Source organism: Armigeres subalbatus, chromosome 3 (assembly GCF_024139115.2).
Source record: "Armigeres subalbatus isolate Guangzhou_Male chromosome 3, GZ_Asu_2, whole genome shotgun sequence".
Lineage (NCBI taxonomy): Eukaryota > Metazoa > Arthropoda > Insecta > Diptera > Culicidae > Armigeres > Armigeres subalbatus.
The window spans coordinates 344770690-344788269 of NC_085141.1; the positions used below are offsets into that span (position 1 = coordinate 344770690).

General features: G+C 37.3%; 1 protein-coding gene across 2 annotated transcripts in view; it reads left to right on the forward strand.

Moving 5' to 3' along the window:
* The first annotated feature begins 3160 nt into the window (after window positions 1-3160).
* The window catches only part of LOC134225937 (RNA-binding protein fusilli-like), a 333936-nt gene continuing 319516 nt past the window's right edge, over window positions 3161-17580 (forward strand). For both annotated transcript variants that reach the window (XM_062706383.1, XM_062706384.1), the window contains exon 1: window positions 3161-4288. The gene's annotated coding sequence lies outside the window, so the exon portion shown is untranslated. The remainder of the gene's footprint in view (window positions 4289-17580) is intronic.

The following is a 17580-nucleotide window of genomic DNA, read 5'->3' on the forward strand; positions in this document are numbered from 1 at the left end:
ATTAACCTTTGATCAAAAACCATCTCTTTCCAGCCGATACCGGGTTAGTAGTGTTGGTAAGAATCCAGGTGAGCTTGACTCGCTTGCGTGTTGTTTATAATCGCACCTTTTCCGTCGACTGGCATGTGTATACAATTGAACGCTGCCCATGTGGTGGTGCCCATGTTTTTATTGAATCGGTTCCGCCGTGTCATCGTCGTCTGTACCGTATACCAACAGCTCCGTTCAGGTGAGAAGTGTATTCGAAGTGGAATTGACGCAAGCACAAATTGCCATAAGGTGGTTTTTGTTCGTTCGACCTCAACAACATTACTTCTGGCATGTTTGTGTGGCGGATACACTCTAGGGTGCGTATTAACGCTGGCTTGGGTTCATAGTAACTTTTTCAAGATTTCTCAAGTATTAAAATCAATCATAATATGTCTATCTATCACATATGAGTCAAAGACCTTGTCCTTTAAACTGGAATGATTATAATTTATACTTTGAGATCTTTTATAATTTTATAAGATATCACGTGGTACCCACGTTTTTCTTCAACTCTTCCATAATAATATCTTGAATAATTCACCTTGAAATGTTGATGACTTTTTTGTCCATTATTAAAAAATACAGTCGCCTCTCCACATCTAGATATTGAAGGTCAAGGAACCATCGAGATAAAGAGAGATCGATGAATGGAAGGAAAATTGAAACGAAAGGGTACTAGATCGAAAAAAGCTCGTTGGTATGAAAAACGACAACGACAAACAGACAGATATCATCTCTTGTTTTTGATTTGTTTGTTACTGTCCAAGGCTGGTCTCGTAGTCTAGAAATTTGAATATATCGACGTAGGGAAAGATAATCTTGAACAAAATATGACCTGAACACATCGAGATAGGGTATGGATATGGGTCTCCAGTTAGCCTTGTGAGCAAAGGCGTAAGATTGCCAAGCCGGAAATGGCGAGTTTGATTCTCGGTCCAGTTTAGGATGTTTTCTCTGGTGGGAAACATTCTCGACTTCCTGAGCATAGTGTATCCATTGTACTTACCACACAAGATACATACTCATGCAATGGCGGGCATAGAAAAGCTTTTAATTAATAATTGAGAAAATGCTAATAGAACACTAAGTTCGAAAGCATGCCAAGTTCCATAATGCGACCCGGCCATTTTTTAATAGGAAACAATGGACCAGGAATGAAAACTTGTTGCGAACAACTCAGTTGATGATAAGCGCCTAACAATGAGTCATTTTTTGCGCACATACATACACACAGACAGTTGATTGGTATATAAAAGTTGGCCGCTCGGACCTCCTTCAAAAAATCATTTTTGGAGTGAGTATACAAACAGGTTTTTTCATGTATTTTTAATTCATTTATTTCTCGGGTCACATTTACAGCTTTTTAAGGACGAACTAATTTCCGCAATCCAATGTTGTTCCACCTCGCTATTTCAAGGGAAACGCTTTCAATATTGAAACTACGAGCAGCTATAATCTTTTTATTTTACATCAAAGCCAAAGTAAAAAGATGACAGTTATTCGTTTCTTCTTTGTTGAGATTGGTGCCTCTGACAATGCGAGATAAAATTTATTTGGATTTTTAACAGTTCCACCTTAAATACCACCAGAATTTTTTTTTGTGAATCTTTTCATGGGGTAATTGCTTCATTGACGCTAAAGGTCTTAATCGCCCCAAAACCAAAACGTTTGAAAAAAAAACTGGGTGTATGGGCTTTTCGTTACACCTTGATGTGAGAGAAAGACAAAAATATAAATACATTAAACATTTATTTAACAGTACGATGTATTGAAGAGGTCAGGGGTCCAGTTAGCCTTGCGTGCAAAGGCGTGGGATTGCCAATCCGGAGAGTTCGATTTTCGGTCCGGTCCGGGCTGTTTTCAGGTGGAAAACATCCTTGACTCCCTGGGCATGGTGTATCCATTGTACTTGCCGCACAAAATACATATTCATACATTGGTGGGCATAGAAAGCTTTCAATTGATAACTGTGGAAATGCTAATAGAACACTAAGTTGAAAAGCAGGTCAAGAATGTACCCAAGCAACCAGAAGTTCGGATAAGAAGGGCTATTTTGGATTAATCAGCTCTCATTTTAAGTAATTTTTTGATTGGTGGGAACGTAAAAGTGAACTTTAAAGTTCCGTTAAGGATCCTTGGAACTTGATGTGAACCATAGTGAACCAATTAGTTCGGTTAAGAGTAAATTTAAGTAAATTCTGAACTTCTGGTTGCTTGGGTAGAGCCATAAAAGAAGAAGAAGATGTAGTGAAGTATCAAACCACCAAACAACCATAAGATATTTGTGGTTTACGGGTCACCCAATTCGGGGATGATTGGCGTATGACCATCGTTCTTTCAAAGAGACTGGTGTCATTTTTCACGCGGTAAGTTTTTGGTTATTTCAGGTTTTTGGATCCATCAAAACATTGAGTTGACCACACGAAAAATCCGCATGAAAATCGAAGAAAAATCAGGTATATTTAAAAAGTAGCAGGAATTGAGGTAGAAAGAAAAATTCATAAAAACTAATCGCGTAAAAATCGCCCCCGGTGTATTATGCAAAATAGAGAGTTGGGGGTTGTTTGTGATGAGAATTTTACATTAATTCCACGCCACGTGTTTGTGAATAGACCTACGTCAGCAAAAATCGATTTTTGTTCCCTATAAATAAACGGAAATGTGTTTCAAAAATTGAGATATCTGGTTTATCGCGACTCCAGTCAGTGTACGTATGGCAATCATTATTGCGTAGATAATGTACATTACTCTTGACATGATTCGAATAGCCTCGATTCGCGTCGTCGTAAATCAGTCCTACGAAGTCTGCTTCGCTAATGGTCCAATGATATCTAAGGAAATGGCCACATTTGTTTCTCATAATCTGATTCTGCCCTGCCCAGAATTCCGCTAATTTACTCTACGGAACATGCACACAACAAAACCATTGCAGAATTCTGATTGCAAATTGAACATTTCGGACCCGCGCCGAAATGAAACTCCTGCGCGTTGTTCATTCGATTCCTGCCTCACCCTAATACCTGTGCAGGTTACCTGTTGATGTTGATGAGCGCTCGCCGCACCAGCACACAGCACCGCGAGCGGTTGTCCAATCCACCGAAATATACCTACATAGAGTCGATACCAGCTAGCCGACGTCGTCAGTCTTGTGCCTGTTTCGTAGCGATTCTGATGCGCTTCCTTTTGTGTCCTGCCTTTCGCCATCATCAGTGCCCAAACTCAAACTTGACCGGAGGAGAGGTGGTGTTTTGTGTGTTGTTTCTTCATTTGCGAATTCGCTTTGCGAGTTTACAAAACTTTTCACGGACTGTTGCATTTGCATTATTTGGTTGTGCGTAAATAGGAGTATCGGCGCGTGTTCAATAGGCTGCTATTGCCGTTTTGAAGTGAATTTCTATCAAAATCAATCGCAGTGGGCCATCACCACGCAAGTGCCAACCAGCCAGCAGCAGCCGATAGAGTGACTTGCGCACCTTAGTAGGCAGGTATAGGAGAAACGCGGTTAGCCTACGAGAGAGTGAGTAGGACGGAGACAATCGACGAATGCCATTAGGTGCCCCGATTAGGGAATTTAGTGAAATTCCAGTGCGCCTAAGCGGTCCAAGTGCGTATGGATTTAGCTGTGAGTCGATTCGATTGAGGAAAAGCTAAGCAGGTGAAATAGGTACTTAACTAATCGTTAAGTAGTTTTCAAAGTTGAACTTAAGTTGCTTGAACACTGACAGTGCCTGTGCGAGTGAGACCAACGAGCTACACGGTGATGATTACGCTGATGGTGAGACGGGTTTGAGCAATTTTTTTTTATTCCTTCGCTGTTTTTGGAAATTGGAAAATCAAGTTTGCGCGAAGGAGACGACATACTCTGGGAAGGCTAGGGGGAAGTGAGCACGTTCCGTTATATTTTGATGTGATGTTGCTGTGAGCTGCTGGGACCTGGAAGAAGTTGCTCCTGGACGTAAGGAAGACGAAGAAAACGTGTTGTGACGATAATTTAGTTGGATGCGAAATATTTTCGGCAGAAAAGGTGAAAGAATAATTTCATGCGCGACGAAGGACGTTTACGAGTGAGAACATTGAAGTGAAGCGACACATACGCGTTCGGTTGAATAATTTACCCGGATGCAAACCGTGAGTGGTGCATAAAGTCCCGAAAATCCGGTTCTGGTGGCTGTTCGCGACAGGTTCGCCGTAACAGCTAAAGCAAACACCGTCAAGACGACTCAGTGCAGCGAATAGGTTACCGTCACATCGTTACAAGGTAGGTGACCAGTTTCAGTTGAAATATTTTGGTATCTTGAATGTGTTTATCATTATTTTATGCTTTTGTTCGCATCACTGCGTGCGGAATTGAGTGATGAGTGCAAACATGTAGATAACAGAAGTGCACTGGCGGATTCCGAATTTGTTGAAATGGTCTTCGACCGACAGTTAGTGAGAGAGGTTCAGTGACCTTTTCTGTGCTTTGTGTTTTCGCATACAATGCAATGTTATGTGAATAATTCGTACTACTTTTTGGGGAAAAAAGAATGGGCTCATAAATTGCTGTAAACAAATAATGTACAAAGTTTTGTAAAAGTTTTCATATACAGATTTATAGTATGTATAATTAACCAAAACAAATCATATGCCATGGGTTATTTTGCATCTATTTACTCCCAGCGCCCTTGGCAAATCCTTTATCGAGCGCTCCTTCTTTATTAAGGAAAATAAAATGTGTAAATTAACCATTTAGAGAATAATTGATATTCTTACCTAAAAGATTGAAAGGTTTACTGGTTTTAAGGTGCTGCATTCATTTATTATATTATCTCACATCTAAACAAATAACACTGAATTAGCAATTTAGCGCTATAATATTCGGTTACTACACGCTACACGCCTCCAACGACGGTTATGCCCACACTCAACAACCCGTTTTGTACATATATGAGAGGCTCTCTTTTAGCATCAGGATCTGGAGCAAACGCCATCTTCGCAGGGTTGCTGTCCGACACTCTTAAAATATACCCTGGCCATCGTATCCTTCCAGACTTATGATACGATGAGCAGGGCAGGTGTTCTTTCAAATAATGGATAAGGACAAGCCTCCCGGAATCCAAAACTAATTTCACTTGCGTTTTTGACGGACATCTTATTGTGTCTGTGGATTCATTGAAAACAAGAACTTTTTTTTTGCAAAATAACCGAAATTTAAGTCTTGATCGCTTTCTAAGCTAAGTATTATTTGTAAATCATGTCGATGTTTTATGATTTGATTAGGTGGATTAAATTGCTCTAACATTTAATTTATTTTCTTTGAGATGTTTGTAGTCAACTTTTGAACGCTCGATGCACTACTTATACCACAAGTGAATCACATCATAAATTGAAAGATCTTCATTCTGGCAACCAGCAAAGGAAATTTCCTGAGAAAATTTCTCGAGCAACTCGAAGAGCAAGGCATTCACAAGAGTTTCTAATGGAACTTAATGCTAAATATCTTCAAAAGTGTCAAATTATGATAAATAATTTCAGATGTTTTTTTTTATGAAAACCTATTTCTAAGAAGAATAAGAAGGATTCATGAAAAGACTGTGGGTGAACTTGAACAGCTTTCGAACTATTTTTGAATATTTCTGAGCAAAAAAAAAATGGGAGTTTTGGAAGATTTTCTTGGTAATTTTAATATATTTGAGAATTTTGTTTTATCCATTTATCTAATTTTTAACATAGAAAATAAAGAATTAGCTCCATAACTTTGACAATTCAAATATGTATTGCAATATTGGATGAAAATTTTCAAACTTAAAATGTGATGGAAAATCGGCATGAATAAACAATCTTGAAAACAAAATTCTAAAAATTTGAAATTTTAACGCATTATAGGTGAGATCGATCAAAGAAAGTGTTTTTGAGCAGTGAAAACAAAAATTTCGGTCTTAGAAGGGTTAAAGAACATCATCAATAAAATTCTGAAGCCATTCCAAGGGATCCTAGAGTTATTTTTAGAAGATTATTTGAGATTAATCCTGCCTTGAGGAACTGAGAGGAAAATCTAAGCCTGAGTCCTAAGAAGAAATTGTGCTTCTGCTTTTTCTGTTCTATCAGAAATTTCTTGAATTAATTTGACTGGCTCATCTTTGGAAATTGTCTGTCTTAGAACTAGAATCCACAAGAAATTTTTGTGCTTCGATTCCGCATGTGTCAAAACTGGGATTGATTTATACTGAACGGGTCTTCCTAGTCCTTCCTATAATAAAACAAACATAAAAGTTAGCTGATTTTTCTTGTTAAGATCCGCTAATATGAGATTTTAGTATCAGTTCCTTCAACCGGAAAAAAACCGGGAATCTGAAAATGGATTTTGAATGGACACCCTGCTATTATATACCACTTTGTCATTTATACTAAGATGTTTTTAGTGCTTATTCCACGACTTTTTAGAAGGTTTAGCTGAAAAAGTTGCCTAAAAACCTGAAAAAAAATTGTAGGTGCTTCTGGGGGTAGTACACTCAACCAGTGGATGGCAGATTTTAATACAATTCTGCATAAGAACCTTACAGAAACTGTATAATAATTTGGCATATACAATTTTGGCAGATTTTAATACAATTATTGTATTGAAATCTTACAGACTTGTATTATTTTTATACAATATCTATATAAAAAGCTTACAGAATTGTATATTCCAAGGTTTTATACAATAATTGTCAGATTTATTTTCTGGGTGTATACATTTTCAACATGTGTCCAATTCAATTTTTACATTCATTTCCCCGTGTATCCGTGTCGACATTCCGTCAATCTCGCCGCTTTGAATTAACAAGGAGACAAAATAAGGACTGCATCGAAAATAAGTTATCCTCTTTTAAAATGATACTATTCATAACCTCATGAAGGTATTGGTTTATTTTATCCTGCGTTCAATGTATTCATATGACAAGTTTTAGATCAGAATGATTTTGTTTAGTTGTAAATTTGTTGTTTCTTATGTATCGCAAATTAAAAGTGATATTGTAATTCGGGTTTTGGACACATGGCTCCGTAAAAAGGGCACCGAGATGGATAATTTGATCAAACGTTTCGCTATCCGCCACGCAAAGGTAAAAATTCAAAAAGGAAGAAAATCAAAATCAAGTGATCGAAATATGGACCAGAAAGTAATCAAATATTAAACGAAGCAATTTTATACCAATTTGTGACTAGGAGAAAAAGGCTTGGATAAAGGTTGGAATTGTGCAATATTTATTCAGTGTATTTTTTTTTCAAAAAAATAAACAGAAAGAATTAACATGTATTGCCAGGCAAACTTCAATAATTTTTTACAAATCATCACATTTTATTCGAAAATATTGTGGATAAATTATTTTCCCGACCCAGCTCCGCTTCCGTTCCCGAATTTTAACTGATATGGGCCTCCAATGACTTTGCTGAGCTGGGGCACGTGACCATTGAATCTTTACTCTGAAATTCGATTATATACACCAAAATCATTAAAATAATCCGTATATTTTGAGGCTTCCGTAAGAATTCCTGGGGGATATAATGAAGGCATTATTTACTTTTAACACTAATCCATACACTTTTCTCGATAGTTAGTCCGGTGATCAATACATCATGAGTGAAACTCTCTCAAAAGATGAAAAAGAAAGAATTCTCCGAAGAATTGTTCAAAAGGATAGCAAACCAGAATTTCGAATAAAGCAAGCAAGCAAGCTCAGTGCGTGTTTTGGTCGTCGCGAAAATGATAAATTATCTATCTGGTGTTCGGTGGCTCATGCGCATGTATTGCTCCGGTCGAAACAAGCGCGATCTTCAATAGTTTGCAGTGGCCATCGAGCAAGTAAATACAGTGAGTGTTTTAGTCGTCGCGAAGTAGTCAAAATATCTAATCAGTCTCCGGGACAATACGTTTGACACGCGTTGCTTTTCCGTTTCTCTATAATCATGAATATGGCGTCGTTCAAAAGATATAATAAGTCGCTTACCAAGGCGATTTCCAATAGATTTCCTTCCCAACTAACATACTATTCCTTTCCAGTGCGCTCATGGAGATGCAGAGGATTCTTCGGTCTATTTTAGCAATGAGTCTCGAACTAATTTTCCTAACGGAATGTAGAGCTATTGAAAAAGAAGAATGCTTGGTAAATTAGTGTAATAACCATATGCAATGGATTTAGTGTTGATGTTGATGGTAAATTTGATGAAACTACGTGAAAAAGTGTTGAGCATGAGCATAACGACCGTACATTTCGTAGTTGCTACTTCGTGATCGACCAGAACAATCGCACAGCACAGGGAACCAATGGATGGAAGCATGGGATTTGCTCTCCAACCTCAATGTGCACAGTCCGAGGGCTCTAGAATTTTTGGATAGTCGATAACGGCGCTGGCCGTTATCGTCATCGGGGATGGGAAGGAATTGATGATGCAGTCACTCGCCCACTGCAAGCCGAGAACACCTCTGCACTCGCCACGAGTTCCTGCGGAATTTTATTGGAATCTTGGGGTTAAGGTTTTATGGCAGAGGTTCGTCTTGGTTAACGGGTTGCCAATGTGATAGTTATGAAAGGATGGTGTAGTATTGTAATTAGATGCCGAAAAGAACTTTTTTTTTTCGCTCATTTCGAATTCTAACAGTTACCTGCTAGAACTAATCATGTATAAGGATAGAAGATGGAAACGGTATGAAAGCCCATTTCCAGTTCTAGCAATTGCTAGAACATGAGAAATATATGGAAAGATACAAAGTAGAAGGAATGGAACGGGCCTGGGATTGAACCCATGACCTCCTGCGAATGAGGCAGAAGCGGTAGCCATATGACCATCAAGCCCATTGAAACTATTTGAAAAAGTGTTGTGCAAAAACCTCTAAACAGTGCGAATAAAAAATCCCAAAACTTTACTTATAGGTAATTATATGATTCTCTTCCATTTACTTACACTATGATAACTATGATGAGTATTTCGTTTTCTACTTGATAACTTCTTCAGTGTGTTCAGAAAAAAAAACAAAATGCAATAAAAATCGCAAAATTGACTATTTTGGCTTAATTTATGTCGTTTATTTATTGCTATTCTGTGTGCCAACTGCTGAGAAAAAAAAGACAAACATTAGAAACAATTTGTTCTCAAATATCTTGTTTTCTCGATTGTTCTTGAGTTGGGCAAATGTGTTTGAATTTAAAGAGCAGTAACCCTATTCCAGAAAATCTGCAAAACTTAGCACTATGCGAAAGTACTTGAACAAATTACAAACTTGGAAAAAGTTTGAAATTAGCATTAGCATTGAGCAATTCGCACAAATTCGTAGGTGGTACAAGCCAAGACTATTGTATGAGAGTAGCATTACTTTCATCCGTTACCTCAGATATTGATTTGGGGCTAATCACTATCTCTTAGTTGTAAGCATTGCACTCTCCAATAGTCGAGATCTGTCCTGGGCACGTCCTTGCGAATGCTGAGGAAGGGGAAGGATGGTTAGTTGGACACCTACTTAAGAAAGATGCAGAGAATTCTACGACCTCTCATAGGTGCCACGGGAGGTTTTTGGGATTGTGTGAAAGGTTATAACAGTAGGAATCGTTTTGGTAGAAACACAGAAAGAACTAAGATAGAAATACAAAGTAGGAAAGGGACGAGCCTGGAATTGAACCCACGACTTCCTGCTTATTAGGCAGAAGCGGTAACTACTAAACCACCGAGCTCGTCTAAACTAGAAAAAAGTTTGAAATATTTTTAAAACCATTTTTTTTTTTCATTTATTTAGTCTACATCTAAACAGATAACACTGAATCAACAATTTGACAATTTTTAAAAACCAAGTGTGTTTATAATTAATGGAAAAGTATATATTCGGATTACGTAAAGCCCAAATCCGGAGTGGTTCTACCAGTTGTTTGGATCCATTTACTAATAAAGTAGAGTCAATAAAATTTTAACTCGCCATCGAAGGCGGGAAGGTTGAGAAAAAATTCACTCATTTTGTTTTTGATTAAAAAAAAAATAATCGTTGCGATGATAGTCATTAAGGACAATCTTATCTAATCAATGGTTTTTTTTCGGAATTTAGTAAATTAAGGATCCACTTAGAAAAGCGGAATCATCCCTCGGTAGCCGTAACAGGAGGTTAAAATTGAACTAATCCGATCCATGCAATATAGTTATCAAACGTCATGATTTTCGTGTAGGATATCTGTTCCTATATAGAGGTGTGCGCCGCCGCGCCACGCCCCGCCGCCAACATTTTTGCATCGGCGTGCCGCCGTTTAAAATTTGTCACGCCGTTGATCTATAATTTTCCACGCCGATTGAAATTTTCAGTGGAAACTCCTAAGATTCATTGCATTTTCCGTATAATTTCTTGATAGATCTCTACAACATTTCGTTGAAACTCCAGAGAATTTTTCGTGAAGATATCAATTATTTCCATGAAAATTCCATACAATATCTTGTTAAAGCTTCGAAGAGCTCTCCGTAAAAACTAAGCGTAAAAATTGCGAAGGAGTTCTCGTTCTAATCGTACTAATTGAAATTGAATTTTTGAACAGAAAAGAGTAGTTCGGCAGTAGTTCGGGTTTTTTATGACTGACTAGGCTCAAATTTGACCTATATTGTGGCCAAATTTCATAAAATTTGGTCGACAAAAACCCCCTGCCAATAATAGAACAAAACCTGCCAAAGCCGTCTTTCCCCCTAGCAGAATTAGCTTACACATCAAATCAAAAACTATTTCTGCTGTCGATGAGAGCAAATCGAAAACTAAATTTGATATTGGTTTCCGATAGCAAAATAAGTACACAGTTTGATGTCATATCATTCAATTTAGTAATCTACAGCAACATGAGATCAAAATATGTTATCAATCATCATGATGATTTATACATATTTGAAAACAAATTATGAATCAATTTGATGTCAAAATCAAAATATTCTATATGCTCTCATTATGTTTTCAGACTTTGGTAGGCCTACAGGCCTTCGGCCGAAATAGTCGGTTCGGCTGAATTGGTCATTTTGGATATTTTCACGACAATAACGGGACAATAACTTCCCCAGAAATTCTTCAAGTTTTTCAAGAATATTCATTTGGAATTTTTTTTTGCAGATTTTCCACGGGAACTACTTTCAAGTTTCGAGAACTCTTCGTAATTACCAAGGAAAATTGTTTGGGATTTACATGAGGATCTCTACAGAGTTTTTACGGGAAATTGTTCCAAATTTCTACAGGAAAATATTCGGAATATTCACGGAAATTTCCTATTGAGTTTCTGTTGTATTCTTTAAAATTCACACGGAAAATTTTGACTAGTGTAAGAGATGCTTCAACGTTGACTTCCCCGATCTAAAATAATCAAGACGGTTAGTTTTTTATCCTTTATTAGAGTGAATTTTTTTCACTGGGAGAAGTCCATCATTAAACGGCTAGTTTGGCATGCTCGGAATTTTTGAGGATTGTTTTTGGATTTCTTCAGAAAATTCTTTCTATTTTCGATTAAAAATTTCATTCCATTCCAATAAGACCGAAAGTGACAGATGGCCGAGCTGGTAATTTGGCCGAATAAGCCGTTTGCCCTAATAGGGCGTCTGGCCCAATCCAAAGTTGGCCGAAAATGCCATTTAGCAGAAATAGTTTTTTGACAGAATGGGCCATTTGGCCAAACATGTCATTTGGTCCAACGGGGTCATACGGCCAAATTTCAATGACTGAACCTCGTACTGAACGGGTAATATGGTCAGAAATGGCCACTTGTTTGGTGAAATGGTCTTTTTGTCAATTGACCATTGAACAAAATTCCGCGGCCTCTCTATTTTTAAGTCGATATTGGACTTTAGGCCAAAAGGCATCTAGCCAGGTACAATTTAGCAAAACGATTCACGGAAACTGTTATCAGATCAAATCTGGTTTGACCGAAAATGTAGTTTGCCCGAAAGCGATGTACAGCCAAAAGGAACATTTGGACGGACTTGTGAAAAGTTGTTTACCCTAACAGGTCATTTGCTGTGAAAATGCCGTTCGGGTGAAAAAGTCGTTTAACCAAAAATGCCGTTTGGTAAAAAATGCCATTTGGCAGAAAGAGCTATTTGGCCCTTAAATATCTTTTCTGCAACCTTCTTTGAAAAGTGTCGTTCGGCTGAATTGATCATTTTGCCAAAGAAGACGTTTATCCGAATAGGTCATTTGATAGCAAATGTCGGTCGGCCAGAAGGGTTGGTTTACAGAAAGGACATTTTCGGGCCAAATTACCATTCCTACCAAACACCATTTTCGGTCAAATGATCTATTTGGTTAAATGATTTTTTTCGGCCAAATTACCAGTTCGGCTGAATGTCCATTTCGGTAAAAATACATTTTTGGTCAAACCATTTTTGACCTGATAACAGTTTCGGATAAACGTTCAATTCGGCTTAATGGGATTTGGTAAAATGGCTTTTGGCTTAAATGCCAGTATATTATGGACTAAATTACCCATTCAGTTATTGACATTTGGCCGTATGGCCTAAACGATATTTTCGAACAAATGACCCATTCTGTCAAACGACTATATCTGCCAAATGGCATTTTTGGGCTGATGACCTATTCGGCCAAACGACCTGTTAGGGAAAACTACTTTTTCGGCCAAATTACCAGTTCGGACATACGGCTTTCGGCCAATGGAATTTGCCAAGAATTTCTTACGGACAATACATTAGTCGTTCAATAACTGCAACATGACGCATTATAGACATCAAACAATTGTCAGACGTCGTCAAAATAGAAGTGCATTTGATTGTTCACCGCTATGCATTTATCATCGACTTTGACATAATTTTGAAGCTCAGCTGTTAGATAACTGCAAAACTGATGTAACTTTCAAAATGCAGTTGAAAGCATTGCAGTTAAATGACTTTCAGTTATATGACTTTCAGTTAAATGACTTTCAGTTATCGAACGTCCACTGTACAAAGAATTTTCCGTAGAATTCCAATAATTTCGAACAATTTTTCGTTGAATCATTTTGAACAATCCTCCGCGGAAATTCTAAAGAAGTTTCCGTTAAACTTACGGAGAATTTCTCCTGAACATTCCAGCGATTTTTTCTCGAAAACTCCTAGATTCTCCCGCGGAAATTCTTAAAAATTTAGTGTTTTATCGTTGGCCATGTCAAACTAGCCGTCTTTATTATTCTAGACTGAGAAAGCCAACCGTAAAACACCCATCCAACCAGCCGCACTCTACTACAATTATCAATAATGTTCTGTGTAAATTTGGGCCCTCCTTAGCCGTGCGGTAAGACGCGTGGCTACAAAGCAAGACCATGCTGAGGGTGGCTGGGTTCGATTCCCGGTGCCGGTCTAGACAATTTTCGGATTGGAAATTGTCTCGACTTCCTTGGGCATAAAAGTATCATCGTGTTAGCCTCATGATATACGAATGCAGAAATGGTAACTTGGCTTAGAAACCTCGCAGTTAATAACTGTGGAAGTGCTAATTGAACACTAAGCTGCGAGGCGGCAATGTCCCAGTGGGGGATGTAATGCCAATGAAGAAGAAGAAGAAGTAAATTTGGAAGAACTTAACAAGAACTCTTCATAAATTTCCGAAGTTTTTCCTGTAGAAGTTAAGAACATTATTTTTGTGAAAATTCTGAAAATTGCGTCGAAAAATTGTAAATTGCGACAAATTTCTGCTGAAATTCCAAACAATTTTATTTGGGAATTCTCGCTTAACTTTTCAAAAGGTCCTAAGTAACATTTTTTTTCGTGAATTAATTTGAATAGCGCAATCAACAGACCAATATGAAAGCTTTTGATTGCAGTACTAAAATTAAATCATGAAAAAAATGTTACTTAGGTCCTTTTGAAAAGTTAAGCGAGAATTCAAAAGAGCTTCTCTTAGTTATTCCAAAGATTTCTCGAAACTTCAAACAATCCGAAAATATTTTCCAGATTATGGTTTTTCTCCAGATTTTTCTGGAGAAGTTCATTAGATTTTTCATGCGAAAATCAAAAAAAATCTTCTTTTAATGTCTTGAAAATATCCCGATAAAATGCAAAAATATATCTTAGAATAACGCAATGAAAAAAATCGCCGGGTAAAATTACTTTCGGCGTGACGCCGAAAACGCCGCCGCCGCCGACCAAAATTCTGACAAACGCCGCCGCCGACGAATATCGGACCGGCGCACAGCTCTATTCCTATATCAATTACAATAAGGCAATATGCACATGAAATATATTAATTACAGACCCAACGATCCAAGCCAAAGAATTTTATTGTATTTAAAGATATAAACCCTTTCAAACAGTATTCTTGATAGTACCTGCTTGCTAAAATAGACAAATTCTCATAACAAATTGAGTTTCATTGCATTCTGAAATGATAATAGGAAAAATGGTGTTTTTTTTTGCAAATCGACTTTAACTTTCTAAAGCCGTTTTTTTGTGTCGAACACAGGGTTTTTTTTAAATAATATCATTCGAAAATTTGACTAATTTTGTGATAGTAAACCATGCAACGCTTTTTGTTTCGTAGTTTCGTATTCATCCGTTGAATCTTTTTGAAAAAAATCGATAAATAAAAGTTGGCCACCCTTTTAAAAGATATGAAAAGTGGGTTTTATGACAAAGTCTACATGTCCAAAAAGCTTTCCAAAAAGTTGATTTAAAATCTGAGACGGTGCTGTCAACATTTGATCAAGTTGCTGCGAAATGCATCGGCATTAACTTGCCTGATGTCTGGTTTAAAACTCGAAACTATCAAAAAATCTGCTTTACACATAATCGAACGTATACGAACACGATGCCATACTATAGTATATTTATACATACTACATACTGTTCTGTCCGGGTTTGGACAACTTTCGTGTTACACATAGACACTATTATATTTGTTTATATTTTTCCTATCTCAATCGACTTCCTCCATTTTCCTCTACCTAATAATGCCATTAATATTTGTTTCTGTCTACTACTGTTGGATTCAACTCAACCGTCCGTAGTCGAAAAATTCGTTCCATCAACATGCGAAACAGGTGGACCCTATACCTGTGCGCTGCAGAAAAAAAAATCGGCCACAGCGTTTTGCCAAATTTTGTTCGACGGCGGCGTCACGCTTTGACCTACTTTTATTGTCATAAAGCGTGAGAATAGAGTCACAAACCAAATAAATACCTGTTAGGATTTGTGTTGTTTGCAGGAAAACGAAAGCTTTAATTATTGATTAACATAATATGTCAGTAAGTTATGCTTCTGAAATTCAAATCTTAGATAGTTTTCAAAAGGATATTCAACTTTTCGCAAAAGAACGCTATTTTCTGTCAATATTATAATTAAAGCTGGCCAGATAGGACATTAATTTTGGAAGTTATGGCTCAAACCCAATTTTTTAAATGCATATATTATACCTCTGAACGTGTTTGGCACTTACAACTATTGTCTGAGTCGAACAGTTCTTCGGAGGGTTACATCGATCAAAGATCTTGGAATCGTACTCGACAGTAAATTTCGGTTTACTGAGCATTACTCAGTTACCATCGCTAAAGCCAACGCAATGCTCGGATACTTACGGCGTAACACAGCACAGTTCATGTCTATGCTCTCAAATCGCTGTTTTGTGCTTTGGTCCGTAGTATACTCGAGTATGGAGTACAAAATTGGGTTCCGTATCACTCCATTCATATTAACCGCATCGAGAGAATATAGGAGTGCTTCATCAACTACGTTTAGTGCCGTTCACCATAGAATGATCCAGCCATGCCTTGCTCCATACCAAAATAGTTGTGCTATGATTGACTTGCAACCATTCGCCGTCGAACCATGCTTCTGGGGACTTTCTTTTTTGACGTCATGACGTGCAAAGCGATTGTTGTTACATCCTGGAATATGTTCGATTTAATCCATTAGATTTATGCTTCAGGCCATTCAATGAAGTGTCAGAAAAAATAGTTTAGTCTTTTTTAGTGGAATGTATTCAACCGTCTAAGACGAGTTTAGTGCTTTCCATTTAATTCCACTACGTTTTGTTATCTTTGCAGATACGTATACAGACTGGACAATTTTGGTCCAAAACGTGTGCAACACGTTCGAAAACTTCATTTTTTCAGCACTCATAGTATTAACCGTACCCGTTGGAAAAAATATCAAATAAACACCGCAGGCATATAACACCGCTTGGGTAGATTAATCACCATATTTTTCATCGTTCGTCATATCTTGAATCAAAAGAATCAAACTCGTCATGCAAATTTTCTTAATTTGCATACACTTTTATGGTTAATATCTTCATAAAGTATGATTTTGCATAACCTCATATAAGCTGTTTTAGAAGTCGGTGCAGAAGAGATCATTGTATGGAGTATCAAAAAGTAGCTTACCGATTGGACCGATTCAGAAAATTGATAAATGATATTAAGGAATCTTCGGTTTGTGAAATAGGCTTCCCGAACCAGGGGTGACATTGCGCATCTCGAATCGAATCACTCGATTCGTAAGTTTTTGGATTCGTTTCGAAAAAAATTGCGGTATTATCTATTTCGTTCGACTTCATTAAGTCGCAGTACAAGATTTCGAATGGTGCTGTACTAGTTCAATCGAGTATGTTCTGTCAAACGAAATGTAAACAGAGAGAATAAGAGATAGCTGTCTCCGTGTTTAGTATGCCGCCCGCTGGAGAGACAACCTTCAGCGCATGGCGAATGTGAGTAAAAAGAGAGAATAAGAGTAATTTCATCTGCGTGTACCATGTTGCCTGTTGGAAAGGCATCCTTCAGGGCATGAATTGGCAGTCAATTTATAAACAAGCAAATTGTGCTCAATGACTTTAAAAAGCAATATTATTTATTGAGCAGTTGCAACCGATTAAAACATTATGCCGATACGACATGTTTTGTAAATTGAGATATTGTTAAGACACAAATTATAAGTTTTATGTTTATTCGAGTGTGTGGCAGAGATCCGAATATGAGCTAAATAATTTAAAGCTAAAGAAGGATTCGATAATAAATTACTTTGATGTTTCCATGTATTTGTAATCCACTTGGGTCGTTTCATGTGCGTTTTTTTATTTAACTCATTTATTTTTACGTAGATTTTGGAATTTATACGTTTTAACGCAGATTTTCCTCATAGAATTTTCACGCGATTTATCAAAATCGCCAAAAAATACGTGAAAACTTCAAAAAACCGATTTTAGTTGAAGTCGTTTTTACGCGGATTTCGGGATAATTAGAGATTGCATATTGTATGGAAACTATGAAAGTAGGTTTACTAATGACATTATTTTCTCCAAGAGACAATATCAAAACATTTATTCTCTTCCCGTAGAGAAATAATAACAAATATAATTAAAAACTTTCAGCAAGAAATAACTCTCGAACAACATTCGAAAGCTATAAAGGTGACGAGTGTTTTTCATCAGCCCCCTGAAACGGCTGTCATCTGCATACAATGTGATTGAAGCCGAAAACTTGGTGCTAAACTTGGTGCTAGCTGTCAAGCGGTGGCTTTAAGCACGGAACACAGTGACGCATGCGACAATATCGCTCGAGGGCAGATTTAATTCGAATAAAAAATAAATAAACAGTATTTTTA